At 58.1% G+C, this 18,008-nt stretch overlaps 4 pseudogenes; 1 reads left to right on the top strand and 3 right to left on the bottom strand.

The window, feature by feature from the left end:
• The first annotated feature begins 3,382 nt into the window (after positions 1 to 3,382).
• LOC117978095 (protein capicua homolog) lies at positions 3,383 to 9,501 on the top strand (annotated as a pseudogene).
• A 3,414-nt stretch (positions 9,502 to 12,915) lies between these two features.
• On the bottom strand, positions 12,916 to 13,483 carry LOC134730791 (putative uncharacterized protein FLJ44672; annotated as a pseudogene).
• Positions 13,484 to 13,550: 67 nt separating this feature from the next.
• Positions 13,551 to 14,158, bottom strand: LOC134730789 (putative uncharacterized protein FLJ44672; annotated as a pseudogene).
• Positions 14,159 to 15,211: 1,053 nt separating this feature from the next.
• LOC134730790 (putative uncharacterized protein FLJ44672) lies at positions 15,212 to 15,757 on the bottom strand (annotated as a pseudogene).
• Between the last annotated feature and the right edge of the window lie 2,251 nt (positions 15,758 to 18,008).

Below are 18,008 nucleotides of genomic sequence, written 5' to 3'. Positions count from 1 at the left end.
GAATGGTGTAATCTTGGCTCACTGCAACCTCTGCCTCCGAGACTTAAGCGATTCTCATGCCTCAGCCAGGCATGAGCTATCAGGCCTGGTCATATCACGTAATGTTAAGTTATTTTTTGGTGGTTGAAAATTTCATGATTTATTACTTGCTTCTTTGTACTTTTCTTGTTTTGCTTTCTCTTCTCTCTCTCGCTCTCCCTCTCTGACAGGGTCTCACTCTGTTACCCAGGTTGCAATCTCAAACCCCTGGGTTCTAGTGACCCACCTGCCTCAGCCTCCCAAGTAGCTGGGACTACAGGTGTACATTACTATAACTGGTTTTCAATTTTTTATAGAGATGGGATCTTGCTATGTTCCTCATGCTGGTCTCATACTCCTGGCCTTGAGCAATCCTTCTACCCTGCCTTCCCAAAGTGCTGGGATTACAGGTGTGAGCTATAGCACACGGCCTGCTTTGTACTTTTCTACAGGACTTAGATTTTATATAATAATTAAAAATATTTTTTACAAAAGCAGTAGTCACTCTAAACTTTTTAAAATTAAGCAATGATTAAGAATGAGGTACAGAAAGTAGTATTAATTCAGCACCTATTATATACCAGATATTTTGCATATAGCAGATCACATAGTCCACATATCAAGGCAGGAATTATAATCTTTATTTATTTTTTTATTTTGTTTTATTTTTGAGATGGAGTCTCGCTCTGTCACCCAGGCTGGAGTGCAGTGGCATCATCTCGGCTCACTGCAACCTTCACCTCCCAGGTTCAGGCCATTCTCCTGCCTCAGCCTCCTGAGTAGCTGGGACTACAGGCACCCGACACCAAGCCCGGCTAATTTTTTTTTTTTTTTTTTTTTGAGGCAGAGTCTCGCTCCATCGCCCAGGCTGGAGTGCAGTGGTGCAATCTTGGCTCACTGCAAGCTCTGCCTCCCAGGTTCACGCCACTCTCCTGCCTCAGCCTCCCGAGTAGCTGGGACTAAAGGCACCCGCCACCACGCCCGGCTAATTTTTTGTATGTTTAGTAGAAACGGGGTTTCACCGTGTTAGCCAGGATGGTCTTGATCTCCTGACCTCGTGATCCACCCGCCTCTGCCTCCCAAAGTGCCGGGATTACAGGCGTGAGCCACCGCGCCCGGCCAATTTTTGTATTTTTAATAGAGACTGGGTTTCACCATGTTAGCCAGGATAGTCTCGATCTCCTGATCTCGTGATCCACCTGCCTTGGCCTCCCAAAGTGCTAGGATTACAGGCATACGCCACCGCGCCTGGCCCTTATAATCTTTATTTTCCAGGAGACAAAAATGTGGATTACAAGCATTTCCTGGTTCTAGAGATACACAGCTGCTGCCAAAAGAATTTCCCCCTTTCCAGCAGCCTGCCCCCTGCTGGTTTTATCAAATTCAATCCCCCCACTTCCACCCCCACATCTGTGCGCAAGAATGTTCACACACACACACACACATTTCTGCTATATTCCATCTGCCTAGGCCAGGAGCTTGTCATGACAAACCAAATGCAATACCTATTTCTTGACCAAAGCTGTTATTCAGTATCTCTATGATTTGAGAAATAGTATGATTTCACCCTGACAAGGATCACACTGAGTTTTTAATAGAAGTAATAATTACAAACCATCCTAGTCTGTGTGAAAGCATGTGATGTTCAGATATATCCAGCCCTTTGAGATGCTCTGCTGGAAGGTGGTTGAGGTACAAAGTACTATTGACTCATGGTCATCTTGGTCCATGGTCATTAATAATGATAGTTTGTACTTCTTTCGTGTTTGTGCTAAGGGTGGTTTCAAAACCTGGAAGAAGCTTATCAATTTCTAGGTATTCAAATATATCTTTCACAATGTATATGTGTGTGTGTGTGTGTGTGTGTGTGTGCTGTGAAGATACATACACACATATATTCACATATGAATATATACACACATTTATGTATTTACATTATACTAATAAAAAAATAAATTCTTTTTTTTTCTTTTGAGATAGAGTCTCACTCTGTCACCCAGGCTGGAGTACAGTGGCATGATCTCAGCTCACTGCCACCTCTGCCTCCCATGTTCAAGCAATTCTCCTGCCTCACCCTCTGGAGTAGCTAGGACTACAGGCGCCTGCCACCACACCAGGCTAATTTTCGTATTTTTGGTAGAGACGGGGTTTCACCATCTTGGCCAGGCTGGTCTTGAACTCCTGACCTCGTAATCCACCCACCTCATCCTCCTAAAGTGCTGGGATTACAGGCATGAGTCACCGTGCTGGTATAAAGTAAATTCCTAATGATCCACGAAAAGAAAATGGTAGGCCAGGTGTGGTGGCTCCCACCTGTAATCCCAGCACTGCAAGAGGCTGAGGGGGAAGGATCACTTGAGACTTGGAGTTTGAAACCAGCCTTGGAAACATGGTGAGACCCCCTCTCTACAAGAAATATAAAAATTACCTGGGCATGGCGGCTTGTACCTGGGGTCAAAGTTACTCAGGAGGCTGAGATGGGAGGATAACTTAAGCCAAGAAAGATGTTGCAGTGAGCCGGGGTCATACCACCGCACTCCATCCTTAATGACAAAGTCATACCTTGCCTCAAAAAAAGGGAAAAAATTGGTATCCATGAAAAATGTAAAATATCTATATATACATAAATCTATATAGAAATAGTATATTAATGAAAAAGTAAATTCTTAATAGTTCATGACAAGCAAATAGCAGGCCAGGCATGGTGGCTCGTGCTTGTGATCACAGCACTTTGGGAGGCTCAGGCAAAACGATTGCTTGTGTCCGAAAGTCTGGGAACAGCCTGGGCAACAAAGTGAGAACCAACTTCTCAGAAAAAATTAGAAATTAGCCAGGCATTGTGGCATGTGCCTGTAGCATCAGCTACTCAAGAGGCTGAGTTGGGAGAATCACTTCAGGCCAAACGGCCAAGGCTGCAGTGAGCCATGATCACACGACTACACTCCAGCCTGGGTGACAGAGCAAGACCCTAACAAAACAAAAAAAGATAACTGTAAAACAATATAAATATAGAAAACATGAAGTGAGAAGCTACCATGTCCAGAGCAAAGAAAAAGGGCCCAAGCAGAGGCTCATTCTGACTCCCACCCAAAGAAGACAAGAAAAACTATGAGACACTAAATAAAACAAACATCACTATGAAACCACGCAGGCAGAATTTATTATAAATTTGTCAGAAATCCACTGTCAAGGTTAAAAGAAGAGACAGGTGTTTTGCTAAGGCACTCTGCTGTGCAGTGAAGTTACCAACAAATAAGAGTCCAGGGAAGCTTTAGGCTCCTTGATGCTGTTGACCATTAAAGACTAAAAAGCGGGATCTGGAAAAGGTGACTGCGAAGCAAAAGCAAAGCCAGAAGAGGCCATGATGAGGCAGATGATGGGTTCCAGTGGCCACTATGAGGCCAAAGATGGGCCAGAAGAGGCCATCATGGGTTCAACTGGCCACTATGAGGCCGAAGATGGGCCAGAAGAGGCCATCATGAGAAAGGAGCTGGTATAACTGAGACAACTGTGAGACAGGAGCTGGGACTTGGGAGGCAGATGTGAGGAAAGAGATGAGCCAGGTGAGGACAGTGAGAGGCAGCAGCTGGGCTTAGAGAGGCCAGTGTGAGGCAAGAGCTGGGTCTGTTGAGGCAGCCTGGAGAAGCAATTGTCAGGCAAAAGCTGGGCCTGTTCAGGGAGCCACCAGGAAGGCAGTGAAACCGGAGGACTCAACTTGAGAAAGATTTGAGTCTACAAAGGCGAGGAGCTGCACAGGAGCTAATCCAAAGAGGATGTTGTGAGGCAAAAGCTGAACCTTTAGGCACAAAATGTAGGAAGAAAAGGGGAAGAAGTGGATGCCTGGAGACAGCAACTGGACCTGGAGAGGCAGACTTGAGAAAGTTCTGGGCCTACAGAAGCTGCAAAAATGAAAAAATTTGACCTCGAGAGGCTGTTGAGAGGAATGAGGTAAGCCTAAAGAGGCCATTTGAAGGCAGGAGCTGGTCCTGTCAAACTTGCTGAAACGCAAGAATTTGGACTGGGAAGGTCACAGTGAGGCAAGAGCTCAGTGTGGAGAGTCAGCTGTGAGGCGGAGGCAGGGTCTGTACGGGCCTTCAGGATGCAGGAGGCTGGGCCAGGAGAGGCCGACAGGAAGTCCAGTTCTGGGCGTGATGAGGCAGACAAAAGTCAAAAGCTGGGCCTGGGAAGGCTGCCGAGAGGCATGAGCTGGGCTAGGCCTAAAGAGGCCATTGGGAGGCAGGAGAAGCTGAGCTTGGAGAGGCCGACTTGATGAAGTTGTGCACCTGGAGCGGCCGCCAAGAGGCAAGAGCTGGGCCCGGGGTGGGCGACTTGAGGACGACTTGTGCCTGCAGGGGCTGCTGGAAGGAAAAGCTGGGCCTGGAGATGCCAACTAGAGGAAGTTCAGGACCTGGAGAGGATGCAAAGGAGCAAACGCTAGGCCTGGAAAGGCTGCTGTGAGGCATGAGCTTGGCGTATGGAGGCCACTGGGAGGCAGGAGCTGGGTCTGCAGAGGCTGCCGAAAGGCAGGAGGCTTGCCCTGAGTAGGCCACGGTGAAGAAGGAGGTGGGCCAGGAGGGCCCACTGCGAGGTAGAGGCTGGGCCTCTAGACGCCACCAACAGGCAGGGCCTGGCCCTGGAGAGGCCAGGAGAGGCATGAGCTGGGCCTCGACAGGCCAGCATAAGGGAGGACCTCGGCCTACAGAGGCCAGCGTGAGGCAGGAGCTCACACCTCTGGGAAGGTGGCCAGAGGCATAAGTTGGGCCTGAACAGGCCACTCTGAGGGAGGAGCTGGGCCTGTCGAGGCTGCCGGGAGGCAGGCAGGAACTAGGTCCCGGGAAGCCACAGTGAGGTGAGAGCTGGAGCTGGAGAGGCCCCTCAGAGGCAAGAGCAGGGCCTGCAGAGGCTGTTCTCAAGCCACAGCTGGGTCTGTACAGGCCACCGTGAGGCAGAAGGTGGGCCTAAATAGCTTGGCAGGAGAAAGTTTTGGGCCTACAAAGGCTTAGGACAGCTGGACAGGAGCTGAGTCAAAAGAGGTGTGTTGTGAGGCAGGAGTTGGGCCTGTAGATGGACCTGGGAGGAAGAGCTGGGCCTGGAGAGGCAGCCATGAGGGAGGCAGAGGCTGGGCCTGTAGAGACCAATGGGAGGCAGGAGATGGCCTTGAAGGGGCCACTTGGAGGATGTGCTGTGCCTGGAGAGGCCGTGGGGAGGCCGGAGCTGGAAATGGAGAGGACTTCAGGACGATTTGAGCCTGCAGAGGCCGCCGGGAGTCCCAAGCTGGGCCTCAAGAAGCTAACTGGAGAAAGTCTGGGGCCTGGAGATGCCACCAGAGGGCAGGAGCCGAGGCCGCCGGGAGTCCCAAGCTGGGCCTCAAGAAGCTAACTGGAGAAAGTCTGGGGCCTGGAGATGCCACCAGAGGGCAGGAGCCAAGCCTGGAGAGGCCACAGTGAGGCCCGAGCTGGGCCTTGAGAGCTTTGCTTGAAGTTTTTGGCCTACAAAGGCCGCCAGGAGCTGGGCAGGAGCTGGGCCTGGAGGTGCCCACCATAAGGTAGAGGCCGGGCCTGTAGAGGCCGCCGACAGGCAGGAGCTGGGCCTACAGAGGCCACGAGAGGCATGATCTGGGCCTCAACAGGCCAGCGTAAGGGAGGACCTCGGCCTAGAGAGGCCAGTGTGAGGCATGAGCTGACATCAGGGCAGGATGCAAGAAGCATGAGTTGGACCTAAAGAGGCCACCGTGAGGGAGGAGCTCGGCCTGTCGGGGCTGCCGGGAGGCAGGCAGGAACTGGGCCCTGGGAAGGCACCGTGAGGCGAGAGCTGGGCCTGGACAGTCCCCTGGGAGGCAGGAGTGGGGCCTGCAGCGGCTCTTCTCAAGCCAGAGCTGGGTCTGTGCAGGCCACCGCGAGGCAGGAGGTGGGCCTAAAGAGCTTGACTGGAGAAAGTTTTGGCCCTACAAAGGCTGGAAGGAGCTGAGCCAAAAGAGGTCGTTGGTTGTCAGGCAGGATTTGGGCCTGGAGACATAGCCGGGAGGAAGAGTTGAGCCTGGAGAAGCAGCCAGGAGGGAGACAGAGGCTCCTCTGCCACAGTCAGAGGAGTGGGGCCCCATCCTCTCCAGGCCCTGAATTTACTCCATTCAGCCTCTCCGGGCCCAGCTGTTCCTCCCAGCTGCGTCTCCAGACCCGACTGCTGCCTCCCAACAACCTCTTTGGACTCAGCTCCTGCCCAGCTCCTGGAAGCCTTGGTAGGCCCACAGCTTCCTCAAGCCAAGCTCCCCAGGCCCAGCTCAGGCCTCACAGTAGCCTCTCCAGGCTCAGCTCCTGCCCTCCGATGGCGTCTCCAGGCCCCAAACGGCCTCCAGTCGGTGGGCTCCTCCAGGCCCAGCTTGGGCCTCCCAGCGGCCTCTGCAGACCCAAGTCGTCCTGAAGTCGGTCTCTCCAGGCCCAGCTCCGGCCTCCCGGTGGCCTCTCCAGGTGCAACGCGTCCTCAATGAGGGCCCCTCCAGGGCCAGCTCCTGCCTCCCATCGGCCTCTAGAGGCCCAGCCTCTGCCTGCCGCCTGGCGGCCTCTCCAGGCCCAGCTGTTCCTCCTGGCTGTGTCTCCCGGCCCAGCTCCTGCCTCCCAGCAAGCAACCTGTTTTGGCTCAGCTCCTGCCCAGCTCCCGCTGGCCTTTGGAGGCCCCAAACTTTCTCCAGCCAAGCTCTTCAGGCCTACCTCCTGCCTCCCAGTGGCCTGTACGGGCCCAGCTCTGGCTGGAGAACAGCCTCTGCAGGCCCCGCTCTTGCCTCCCAGGGGCCTCTCCAGGCCCAGCTCTCGCCCCACGGTGGCCTCCTGGGGCCAAGTCCCTGCCTGCCTCCCGGCAGCCCGCGAGCGGCCCAGCTCCTCCCTCACGGTGGCCTGTTTAGGCCCAACTCATGTCTCTGGCACCCTGTCCAGAGGCGTGAGCCCCTGCCTCACACTGGCCTCTCTCATGCTGAGAGAGGTCCTCCCTCACGCTGGCCTGTTGAGGCCCAGCTCATGCCTCTGGTGGCCTCTCCAGGTCCAGCCCCTGCCTGTTGGCGGCCTCTAGACGCCCAGCCTCTACCTCAACAGTGGGCCCTCCAGGCCCACCTCTTGCCTCGCCATGGCCTCCTCGGGCCAGGCTCCCGCCTCGGGGCTGCCTCCACATGCCCAGCTCGTGCCTCGCCGAGGCCCTCCGGAGGCCAAGCTCATGCGTCACGGCGGCCACCAGGACCACTAGGTCTACCTTAAAAAAATGTTTAAGGGAGTTCTTCAAGTAAAAATGAATGAAGTTGGGAGCGGTGGCTCATGCCTGTAATCCCATTTTGGGAGGCTGAGGTGGGTGGATCACCTGAGGTCAGGAGGTCAAGACCATCCTGGCCAACATGGTGAAACCCCACCTCTAATAAAAATACAAAAAATTAGCCAGGTATGAAGGCCACTGAGATTGTGCCACTGCACTCCAACCTGGGTGACAAGAGTCAAACTACATTTCAAAAACAAAAAACAAAACTTGAGGCCTGGCCTTCTGCTCCTCTCCAAACCCCCTTCTCTGGGCCCAAGACACCTTGGCTGAGGAGGGGGCTGAGGACGTGTGAGCCCCTGCCAGGAACCCCCTGCCCGGACCAAGTACTCAGCCCACAGGCCTGCGTCCAGCGAGGCCTCCCGTGGCGTCAGCGTGTTCGTGTGGAGAAATGTGGAACCTCACTCTATGGCCGTGTTCCCCTGGTACTCCATCCCCTTCCTGACCCCTCCCTGGAGCCACACGAGGCCCAGCAACCTGCCAGTCACTCAGTGGCCTCCAACCAGAGCAAACAACCTGCCAAGTTGGCAGCTGTTGCTCATGAGCATCCACCAGGTGGGACAGGGAGTGTTGACCCTGGGTGGCCCCCTGGAGCCACCTTCCCTGAAAGCCCAGGGCCCAGAACCCCACACACTTTGGGGGTGGTGGAACCTGGTAAGGGCCCACCTCCCACCATGGAGGAGGAGCCCTGGGCCCCTCAGGGGAGTCCCTGCTGGACAGTGAGACAGAGAATGACCACGATGATGCTTTCCTCTCCGTCATGTCTCCTGACACCCAGTTGCCTCTACCACTCAGATGATGTCAGGCCCAGTCCCTCAGTGCCCTGCGCAAGGAACAGGACTCATCTTCTGAGAAGGATGGATGCAGCCCCAACAAATGGGACAAGGACCACATCCGGTGGCCCATGAGTGGCGGTCATGATCTTCAGCAAGTGGCACCAGGCCCTGGCAGGGCGCACCAGGGTCACCCCAACCAGGAAAACCGGACCGTCAGCCAGATCCTGAGAGAGCGGTGGTACACCCTGGGGCCCAATGAGATGCAGAAGTACCAAAACCTGGCCTTCCAGGTGAAGGTGGCCCACTTGCAACAAGGACCGAAAGAAGTCCAGCTCAGAGGCCAAGCCCACAAGCCAGGGGCTAGCAGGAGTGTACAAGGGCTCGTGGGAGCGGAGTATTTCAGAGATGAGCACTGCCACTGCCCCTGGGGTGCCCTCTGAACTCCTGTCAGTTGCAGCCCAGACACTCCAGAGCTCGGATACCAAGGAGCAGCTTCTGTGGGGCAGAACGGCTGCACACAGTCAGGGAACCTGGCTCAGCCTGGCCCAAGCCTTCTCCCACAGGGGTGTACACAGCCTGGACGGCAGGGAAATAGACCGTCAGGCACTACAGGAACTGACACAAGTGGTGTCTGGCACTGCATCATACTCTGGCCCAAAGCCTTCTACTCAGTATGAAGCTCCAGGCCACTTTGCAGCCCCTGGTGAGGGAGGTGACCAGTGGGCAGCCCTGCTGCTGCCCGCCTGAGCTGCTCATTCCCAGCACATGGCCAGTGACGACATAGTGAGTGATGAGGAGCACATGGTCATCCATGAGGAGGAGGGGGTGACGATGTCATTGCTGATGATGGCTTTAGCACCACTGACACTGATCTCAAGTTCAAGGAGTGGGTGACCGACTGAGAGTGGTGACAGCTCTGGGGAGGAGCCAGAGGGCAACAAGGGCTTTGGTGGGAAGGTATTTGCACCTGTCATTCCTTCCTCCTTTACTCCTGCCGCCCCTTGCTGGATCCTGAGCCCCCAGGGTCCCCCGATCCATCTGCAGTTTTTGGCAAAGTCCATGGTCCCACCCCCTCCTCCTCCTACACACACTCGGATGCTTCCTCCTCAACCTTGGCACCCACCTCCTTCTTACTGGGCCCAGGAGCCTTCAAAGCCCAGGAGTCTGGTCAGGGCAGCAGAGTGGGCCCCCTACGGCCCCTACCCCTGGGGATGGGGGCCCAGGGATGCCTTCCAAGGTGACCTGTTTCCTCCCAATGGATCCTTCCACCTTCTGGTGCAAGAGACCTGAAAGTGTGGGCGACCTGGAGCTACCAGGCCCCTCAGTCATCGCAGTCCCTCCCAACACTAAGGCTTTCCTAGGCAGGAGCTGGGCTGAGCCACCCAGGGGGCAGAGCCTGAAGAGGAGAAACTGACTGGGCTTTGGGGGTTGGGGCAGAGGAAACCCCACGGACATGGATCCCGCACTGGACGACCCCACCACGCCCAAATGCAAGATGAGAAGATGCTCCATCTGCAGCCCAAAGCCCAACACCCCCAAGTGTGCCATGTGTGATGGGGACAGCTTCCCCTTTGCCTGTACAGGTGGAGAAGCCAAGGACGGGCTCAGGGAACCGGAGACCGAGAAGGCGCTGTCCTCTTCACTGCACGCGCCCTGGACCAGTGCCGGCCCTGATCGTGCAGCTCTTCCAGGCCCACTGCTTCTTCCTGTCCACTACGCCACAGCCGCTCTCCAGGCCCACTATGCACACATCTTCCCCTCCAAGGTTTGTTCTGCCCCTGCCCTGACTCCCAGCCCTGTGGGGGTCCTGTCCCCACCTCACCTGGCTCAGACTCTGACACTGCCCTGGCTGCCCCACCACTGCCTCTGCCCAAGAGTCACGTGAGGCTGAGAGTAGGGGCAGGGGCAGCAGTGGTGCCAGTTGGGGGGCGGTCCAGTGGGAGGAGCCTCAGCCTCGCGGGCTGCTCCGTGGAACTGATGACTGCATGATCTTCTGGGCACCTCACGGATCTTCAACTGCAGGTGAAACGGATGCTGGTGGTGGGTGCAGGGCCGCTGGGAGCCGCTGCATGGGTCCCAGGGGCTGGACTGGGGCAGGTGCCAACTGAAGCTGCTGGGGCAGCATGGGCAGGATGCTCTGCACACAAACCTTGGAGAAAAAGATGTGTGCATAGTGGGTCCACTGCTGCTGCCCCTGCCCTGACTCCCAGCCCTGCCTGACCCCACTTCACCCTGCTCAGGCTCTGGCGCAACCCTGGCTGCCCTGCCACTGCCTCTGCCCCAGAGCTGGGGCCTCGACAACCTGGCTGGAAGGGGACACCCCAGCCCTGCCTCAACACCTGGGTCCCTCCATAACTACCACAGGCAGGTGGGCGACCCCAAAGAAGATCCCAGGACTCACAGTACCCCCTGAGAACATGGACACTATGTGGGGGTAGCAATGGAAGGCAGGATGGTTATCTTCTCCAGGGTAAAGCCATTTAATCCTTTCAGTTTGGGAAGGAATAATGCCTTTTTTTTCCTTTTGAGACGGAGTCTTGCTCTGTCACCCAGGCTGGAGTGCAGTGGTGAGATCTTGGCTCACTGCAACCTCTTACTGCCGGGTTCACGCCATTCTCCTGCCTCAGCCTTCCGGGTAGCTGGGATTACAGGTGCACGCTACCACGTCCGGCTAATTTTTGTATTTTTAGTACAGACGGGGCTTCACCATCTTGGCCAGGCTGATTTCGATCTCCTGAAATCGTGATCCACCGGCCTCCACCTCCCAAAGTGCTGCGATTACAGGTGTCAGCCACCACGCCTGGCCAAGGCCTGCTCCTCTTATATATACCCCCTACCCCTGCAGCTGTGCCGGGGGAAAGCTGGGCAGTTTCCCTCCTCTGAGCCCCTGTACATACCATGAAGTGTGGGACCTTCAGAGTTTTTCACTTTTCGGAAAATAGCTCCTGCTGGGGCTAAAAGATGGAGTGTGAAGAGGGCCTTGGGCCACAGGGAGGTGCCTGTGGAATAGGGGGAGTTCATGCACCCCTTCTTTCTCCAGAGGGGCTGGACTCAGGTGAGTATGGGGGTGGGGGCTCCTGCACTTCGACACAGGCAGCAGGAGGGTTTTCTCCCGATTCCCTCTGCACTCCCAACTTGAGTTGTACTTTTTAAGAAAGTGATTCACCCTGCCTTTGCCCCCTTCCCCAGAACAGAACACGTTGATCATGGGCGATATTTTCTATTGTGCCAAAAAGTTGCCATGACTGTCATTAAACCTGTTTAACACCAAATAATAAGAAAAATAAAATAAAAAATTCGGGCTTGGTGCAGAAACTCACTCCAAATAAATTACCTACCAAAATATTTATATAATGGTGGAAATATTCCAAAATTCCATATTTTGGGATTTATACACAAAAGATAAAAAAATTAGAGGCCAAGAGGCTGCCGGAAGGGAAAAACGGGGCCTGGAAAGGCCATTGTGAGGAATGAGCTGGGCCTAAAGAGGCCACTGGCAGGCGGGAGCTGGGCCTGCTGAAGCGGCCGAAAGGCAGGAGCTTTGGACTGGGGAGGCCACAGTGAGGCGAGAGCTAGCTGGGCGTGGAGAGTCCGCTGTGAGGCCGAGGCCTGGCCCGTGCAGGCCTTCGGGAGGCAGGATGCCGGGCCTGCAAAAGCTGACTGGAGATCAAGTTCTGGGCCTGAAGAGGCCGCCAAAAGTCAAAAGCAGGGCCTGGGAAGGCTGCCTACAGCCATGAGCTGGGCTGGGCTGAAAGAGGCCACTGGGAGGCAGGAGGAGCTGGACCTGGAGAGGCTGACTCGAGGAAGTTTTGCACCTGGAGAGGCCGCCGAGAGGACGGAGCTGGGCCCGGGGAGGCCAACGTGCAGCTCTTCCAGGCCCACTTCCAGGCCGACTTGAGGACGACTTGGGCCTGCAGAGTCTGCCGGGAGGCTGGAGCTGGCCCTGGAGAGCCTGACTCAAGGGCAGTCTGGGCCTACAGAGGCCGCCATGCGGGAGGCAGAGGCTGGGCCTCTAGAGGCCGACGAGAGGCAGGAGCTGGCCCTGGAGGGGCCCTCGTTGACGACGCGTTGCGCCTGGAGAAGCCGCCGGGAGGCCGGAGCTGGGCCTGGAGAGGGCAACTTCAGGACGATTTGGGCCAGCAGAGGCCACCGGGAGGCCCAAGCTGGGCATAGAAGAGCCCACCGACTGGAGGCCGTTCAGGGCCTGGAGACGCCATCGGAGGGCAGGAGCTGAGCCTGGAGAGGCCACTGTGAGGCCTGAGCTGGGACTGGGGAGCTTGGCTTCAGGAAGTTGTGGGCCAACCAGGGCCGCCGGGAGCTGGGCGGGAGCTGAGTCCAAAGAGGTTGTTGGGAGGCCGGAGTCGGGCCTGGAGACGCAGCCGGGAGGAAAAGCTGAGCCCGGAGAGGATGCCGGGAGGCTGCAAGTGGGTCTGGAGAGGCCAACTTCAGGAGGCCCAGCCTCTGCCTCCCACATGGCAGCTTCTGCAAGCCCAGCTGTTCCTCCTGGCTGCATCTCCTCAAGTGGGCCCAGAGGTTCTGGGTCCAGAGAGGCAGTCGGAAGGGAAAAAATGGGCCTGGAAAGGCCGTTGTGAGGAATGAGCCCCATGGGCCTGAAGAGGCCACTGGCAGGTGGGAGCTGGGCCTGCCAAAGTGGCCGAGAGGCAGGAGCTTTGGACTCGGGAGGCTGCAGTGAGGCAAGAGCTAGCTGGGCGTGGAGAGTCCGCTGTGAGGCAGAGACTGGGCCTGTGCAGGCCTTCGGAAGGCAGGAGGCCGGGCCTGGAGAGGCCGACTGGAGGTCAAGTTCGGAATCTGCAGAGGCCACGGAAAGTCAAAAGCGGGGCCTGGGAAGGCCGCCGGGAGGCATGAACTGGGCTGGGCCGAAAGAGGCCACTGGGAAACAGGAGGAGCTGGGCCTAGAGAGACTGACTCGAGGAACTTTTGCACCTGGAGAGGCCGCCGAGAGGCCGGAGCTGGGCCTGGGGAGGACGATTTGGGCCTGCAGAGGCCACCGAGAGGCAGGAGCTGTCCCTGGACAGGCCTACTTGATGACAGTCTGGGCCTACAGATGCTGCCAGGAGGCAGGAGCTGTCCCTAGACAGGGCTACTTGACGACAGTCTGGTCCTGCAGAGGCTGCTGGGAGGAAGAGCTGGGCCTGGAGAGGCCGACTGGAGGAAGTGCAGGGTCTGGAGCCCATGCAAAGGAGCAAACGCCAGGCCGGGAGAGGCCGCCTCGACGCATGAGCTTGGCCTCCAGAGGGCCTCCGTGAGGCAGGAGCTGGGCCTGCAGAGGCCGCCCCGAGGTGGGAGCCTGGCCCGAGGAGGCCACGGCGAGGCAAGAGGTGGGCCTGGAGGGCACACTGTTGAGGGAGAGGCTGGGCCTCTAGTGGCTACCAACAGGCAGGAGGCCGGGCCTGGAGAGGCCGACTGGAGGTCAAGTTCGGGGCCTGCAGAGGCCGCGGAAAGTCAAAAGCGGGGCCTGGGAAGGCCGCCGGGAGGCATGAGCTGGGCTGGGCCGAAAGAGGCCACTGGGAGACAGGAGGAGCTGGGCCTGGAGAGACAGACTCGAGGAACTTTTGCACTTGGAGAGGCCGCCGAGAGGCCGGAGCTGGGCCTGGGGAGGCCGACTTGAGGACGACTTGGGCCTACAGAGGCTGCCAGGAGGCAGAAGCTGTCCTTGGACAGGCCTACTTGATGACAGTCTGGGCCTACAAGGCCGCCGGGAGGCAGGAGCTGTCCCTGGACAGGCCTACTTGACGACAGTCTGGTCCTGCAGAGGCTGCCGGGAGGAAGAGCTGGGCCTGGAGAGGCCGACTGGAGGAAATGCAGGGCCTGGAGCCCATGCAAAGGAGCAAACGCCAGGCCAGGAGAGGCCGCCCTGATGCATGAGCTTGGCCTCCGGAGGGCCGTGAGGCAGGAGCTGGGCCTGCGGGGGCCGCCCCAAGGCGGGAGCCTGGCCCGAGGAGGCCACGGCGAGGCAAGAGGTGGGCATGGAGGGCCCACTGTTGAGGTAGAGGCTGGGCCTCTAGAGGCCAACAGGCAGGGCCTGGGCCTGGAGAGGCCAACAGAGGCATGAGCTGGGCCTCAACAGGCCAGTGTGAGGGAGGACTTCTCTCAGCGTGAGAGAGGCCAGTGTGAGGCAGGGGCTCACGCCTCTGCAAAGGGTGCCAGAGGCATGAGTTGGGCCTCAACAGGCCACCGTGACGGAGGAGCTGGACTGCACGCGGGCTGCCGGGAGGCAGGCAGGGACTTGGTCCCGGGAGGCCGCCGTGAGGCAAGAACTGGGCCTGGAGACGCCCCTGGTAGGCAAGAGCGGGGCCTGCAGAGGCTGTTCTCCAGCCAGAGCTGGGCCTGTACAGGCCACCGGGAGGCAGGAGGTAGGCCTGAGGAGCTTCGCTGGAGAAAGTTCAGGGTCTACAAAGGCCGGCGGGAGCTGGGCAGGAGCTGAGCCAAAAGAGCTTGCTTGCTGGGAGGCCGGAGCTGGGCCTGGAGAGGCTGACTTCAGGACCACTTGGGCCTGCAGAGGCCGCCGGGAGGCCCAAGCTGGGCCTGGAGGAGCCCACCGACCGGAGGCCGTTTGGGGCCTGGAGACGCTGTCGGAGGGCAGGAGCTGAGCCTGGAGAGGCCACCGTGAGGCCTGAGCTGGGCCTGGGGAGCTTGGCTTGAGGAAGCTGTGGGCCGACCAAGGCCACCAGGAGCTGGGCAGGCGCTGAGTCCAAAGAGGTTGTTGGGAGGCAGGAGTCGGGCCTGCAGACGCAGCCGGGAGGAAGAGCTGGGCCCGGAGAGGACGCCGGGAGGCTGCAAGTGGGTCTGGAGAGGCCGACTTGAGGAGCTTCTGGGCCCGGAGAGGCCGCCGGAAGGGAAAAACTGGGCCTGGAAAGGCCGTTGTGAGGAATGAGCCCCATGGGCCTGAAGAGGCCACTGGCAGGCGGGAGCTGGGCCTGCCGAAGCGGCCGAGAGGCAGGAGCTTTGGACTCGGGAGGCCGCAGTGAGGCGAGAGCGAGCTGTTCGTGGAGAGTCCGCTGTGAGGCAGAGGCTGGGCCTGTGCAAGCCTTTGGGAGGCAGGAGGCCGAGCCTGGAGAGGCTGACTGGACGTCAAGTTCGGGGCCTGCAGAGGCCGCCGAAAGTCAAAAGCGGGGCCTGGAAAGGCCGCCGGGAGGCATGAGCTGGGCTGGGCCGAAAGAGGCCACTGGGAGACAGGAGGAGCTGGGCCTGGAGAGGCTGACTCGAGGAACTTTTGCAACTGGAGAGGCCGCCGAGAGGCCGGAGTTAGGCCTAGGGAGGCCGACTTGAGGATGACTTGGGCCTGCAGAGCCTGCCAGGAGGCAGGAGTTGGCTCTGGACAGGCTGACTTGACAGTCTGGGCCTGCAGAGGCCGCTGGGAGGAAGAGCTCGGCCTGGAGAGGCCGACTGGAGGAAGTCCAGGGCCTGGAGAGGATGCAAAGCAGCAAATGCTAGGCCTGGAAAGGCTGCCCTGAGGCACAGGCTTTGCCTACAGAGGCCACTGGGAGGCAGGAGCTGGGCCCGCAGAGGCTCCTGAGAGGGAGGAGCATTGCCCCAGGAGGCCACAGTTAGGAAGAGATGGGCCTGGAGAGCCCACTGTGAGGTAGACTCCGGGCCTGTAGAGGCCACCGTCAGGCAGGGGCTGTGCCCGTTGAGGCCACAAGAGGCATGAGCTGGGCCTCAACAGGCCAGTGTGAGGCAGAAACTGACAGTTGGGTAGGTTGCAAGAGGCATGAGTTGGGCCGAAAGAGACCACCGTGACGGAGGAGCTGGGCCTGTACAAGCTGCCTAAAGGCAGGAACAGCTTTGGACTGGAGAGGCCACAGACAGGGAAGAGCTGGGCGTGGAGAGTCTGCTGTGAGGCAGAGGCTGGGCCTGTACATGCCCTCGGGAAGCAGGAGGCTGGGCCTGGAGAGGCCGACTTGAAGTTTTGCTCCTGCAGAGGCCACTTAGAGGCAAGAGCTGGGTGTGGAGAGGCTGACTTGAGGTCGATTTTGGCGTGCAGAAGCCACCGGTAGCTAGGAGTTGGCCCTGGAGAGGCTGATTTGAGAACAATTTTGGCCTGTAGAGGCCACTGGGAGGGAGAGCTTGGCCTGGAGAGGCCAACTAGAGTAAGTTCAGGGCTTGGAGAGTATGCACAAAAGGAAATGCTCAGCCTGGAAAGTGTGCTGTGAGGGATTAGCTTGGCCTACACAGCACTTGGAGGCAGGAGCTGGGCCTGCAGAGGGTGACTTCAGAACGATTTTGGCCTGCAGAAGCCTTTGAGAGGAAGAGCTTGGCCTGGACTGGCTGACTGGAGGAAGTTTTGGGACTGGAGTATGCGTCAAAAAGCAAAAGTTAGGCTAGGAAAGGCCACTTCGCGGCACGATCTTGGCCTACAAAGGCAATTGCGAGGCAGGAGCTGGGCCTATAGAGGCTGCTGAAAGGCAGGAGCTTGGCCTTAGGAGGCTATGCTCAGGCAAGTGGTGGGCCTGGAGGGTCTACTGTGTGGTAAGAGTCTGGGCCTGTGTAGGCCGACATGAGGCAGGAGCTGAGTTAGGAGAGGCCAACTTTTGGAGAATTTGGGCCTGCAGAGGCTGCCAGGAGGCAAGAGCTGTGCCTGGAGAGTCCATCTTCTAGCATGAGCTCGGCCTAAAGAGACCATTGTGAGGCAGCAGCTGCCTGGGAGGCAGGCAGATTCGTGGCCTGGGGAGGCCACCGTGAGGCAAATGCTCAGTTTTCGGAGGATGCCGTGAGGCAGGGAGAAACTTGGCCGCAGTGAGGGAATAGTTTGATTCCTGAGGCTGCCGGGAGGCCGAAGGTGGGCCTGGAAAGCTTTACTTTAAGAAGTCTGTGGCCTACAGAGGCTGCCAGCAGCTCAGCAGGAGTTGGGCCAAAGGAGGTTGTTGTGAGGCAGGAGACGGGCCTGTAGACGCACCAGGAGGATGAGCTTGTCCTGGCGATGCCGAGTTAAGCACATTCTGGGCCTGGACAGGCTGCAAAAGGCAAAAGCTGTGCCTGGAAAAGTCGCCATGGGGCATGAGCTTGGCCTAAAGAGGCCATTGCAAGGCAGGAGCTGGGCCCGTAGAGGCTGCCGAAAGGCAGGAGCTTCGCCTGAGGATGCCACAGTGAGACACCATCTGGGTCTGGAGGGTCCACTGTGAGGCAGAGGCTTGCCTGTAGAGTCCGCCAGTACACAGAAGTTGAGCAAAAGGCTAATTTCAGGAAGTTTTGGGCTTCAAGAGTCAGCCAGGAGGCAGGCACTAGGCCTGGAAATGGCCCGACAGTCATGAGTTGGGCCTAAATGGGCCACTGTGAGGGAGGAGCTGTGCCTGTTGAGGCTGCTGGCAGGCAGGCAGAAACTTGGCCTGGGGCAGCTGCCATGAGACAAGAGCTGGGCCTGGAGAAGCCCCTGAGAGGTAAGAGCAGGGCCTGCAGAGGCTGTTCTCAAGTCAAAGCTGGGCCTGTCCATGCCACCGGGAAGCAGAAGGTGGGCCTGGAGAGTTTTACTTGAGGAAGTTTTGGGCCTACATTGGCCGCCGTGAGCTGGACAGGAACTGGGCCAAAAAAGGCTGTTGTGAGGCAGCAGTTGTGAGGCAGCAGTTGTGCCTGTAGACTCAGCCAAGAGGAAGAGCTGGGCCTGGAGAAGCCGCCATGAGACAGAGGTTGGGCCTGTAGACGCTGACAGGAAGCAGGAGCTGGGCCTGGAGAGGTCAACTTGAGGAGATTTTGGGCCTTCATAGGCCACCAGGAGGCAGCAGTTGGGACTAGAGAGGCTGACTTGAGGAAGTTTTGGGCCTGGAGATGACGTCCTGGGACAGGAGCTGGGCCTGGAGAGGCCACCGTGAGGCATGAGCTGGATGTAGAGGCCAGTGTGAGGCAAGACCTGGGCCTGTCTAGGCTGCTGGGAGACAGGCAGGAATCTGGCCAGGGAAGGTTGCC

Source organism: Pan paniscus, chromosome 6, assembly GCF_029289425.2.
Source record: "Pan paniscus chromosome 6, NHGRI_mPanPan1-v2.0_pri, whole genome shotgun sequence".
In the NCBI taxonomy this organism is placed as follows: domain Eukaryota; kingdom Metazoa; phylum Chordata; class Mammalia; order Primates; family Hominidae; genus Pan; species Pan paniscus.
This window is presented reverse-complemented; position numbering and strand designations above follow the sequence as displayed.